The sequence below is a fragment of the Bos grunniens genome, chromosome X (assembly GCF_055505025.1).
Source record: "Bos grunniens cultivar Pamir isolate PY7600 chromosome X, Bosgru_T2T1.0, whole genome shotgun sequence".
Lineage (NCBI taxonomy): Eukaryota > Metazoa > Chordata > Mammalia > Artiodactyla > Bovidae > Bos > Bos grunniens.
The window spans coordinates 84370275-84371938 of record NC_141194.1 but is presented as its reverse complement, the minus strand read 5'-3'; the positions used below and the strand labels follow the sequence as shown (position 1 = coordinate 84371938).

General features: G+C 38.2%; 1 non-coding gene across 1 annotated transcript; it reads right to left on the bottom strand.

The window, feature by feature from the left end:
- Positions 1-491: 491 nt before the first annotated feature.
- Positions 492-564, bottom strand: TRNAW-CCA (transfer RNA tryptophan (anticodon CCA)). The gene has a single exon. It is a non-coding gene; the product is annotated as a tRNA-Trp (tRNA).
- Between the last annotated feature and the right edge of the window lie 1100 nt (positions 565-1664).

The following is a 1664-nucleotide window of genomic DNA, read 5'->3' as shown; positions in this document are numbered from 1 at the left end:
TTTTTCCCGGCTTTATTGCAATTTAATTGACCTAGAACATTGTGTAAGTTTACGATGTACAACATGATGATCGGTCACGTGTATATATTGTGAAATGATTGCCACAATAATGTTAGTTAACATGTTCATCACCTCACATCACCTCACATAATTACATTTTGGGGATCTATGTTGAGAACATTTTTTAAATCTACACTCTTAGCAACTTTTAAGTATATAAGAGGGTTATATTATATATTTAATTATATCCTAACTGTAGTCACCATGCTGTGCCTTAGAGTCTCACAACTTATTTATTTTATAGCTAGAAGCTTGTACCCTGTGACCATCATCTCCCCATTTCCCTCATCCTGCAGCTCTTGGCAGTCACCATTTTACTGTTTCAAAGTTTGGCTTTAAAAAAAATTTATTTTCTGCACTATGTCTCAGTTGTGGCACTGGAGATCTTCATTGCCTCATGTACAATCTTTGTTGTAGCATGTGGGATCTAGTTCCCTGACCAGGGATCGAACCTGGGCCTCCTGCATTGGAAGCCAAGAGTCTTAGCCACTGGACCACCAGGGAAGTCCCAAAGTTTGGCTTTTTTTTTCTTTAAAGATACCACAGATAAATGAGATCATACAGTATATGTCTTCTTCTGTCTGATTTATTTCACTTAGCATAATGCCTTCAAGGTCCATCCATGTTGTCAAAAGTAGAAGAAGTGAATGTAAAAATGGAAGCATTATGGAATGAATAATATTGATCAGTGTTCTGAGAATATAGATTTTAGCATTTTAAATCCTTCTCATCCTATCTGAACCTGGAAAATCTGGTTATTTGATGATCTTTCAAAAACTAGCAGGTCATATAGAGATTAAGAAGAAGTATATTATGGCATGGGGCTTCCCAGGTGGCACAGTGAAGAATCAGCCTGCTGATGTAGGAGACACAAGAGATGCAGGTTTGATCCCTGGGTTGGGAAGATGCCCTGGAGAAGGAAATGGCAACCCACTCCAGTATTCTTGCCTGGAAAATTTCATAGATAGAGGAGCCTGAAAGGCTATAATCCAAGGGATCACAAAGATTTGGACACAGCTGAGTGACTAAGCACAGCACACAGCAAATTATGGCATATGCTTACTTCTTTATACAGAAAATCAGACCAACCTAAAGTTTGTATTAATCAAATACTTGATTCAGTATCTAGAAGTTGACCTTTGAGGACCCTTAAGCTGCACTTAATATGACCCCATTTATCAGTTGTATGTATTCATGTTTGTTACGGAATTTTTGTCTTTGTTATATTTTCTTCTTGCTAGTCATTTCTAAATGACTCTCCACTTTCACTTTCATCAAGAGGCTTTTTAGTTCCTCTTCACTTTCTGCCATAAGGGTGGTGTCATCTGTGTATCTGAGGTTATTGATATTTCTCCCAGCAATCTTGATTCCAGCTTGTGTTTCTTCCAGTCCAGCGTTTTTCATGATGTACTCTAAGTGCTAGAACACAGAGTTGGCTGTCAATAGTGTGGTTCACCTAATATTTCCATCTTTCTTTCTTTAAGATTCATGTAGAACTTTACCCTCACCTCCTACTATGAGCACCATCATCTGATTTGCTTTGTTGTTCAGTCACTAAGTTGTGTCCAACTCTTTGCAACCTCATGGACTGTAGCATGCCAAGC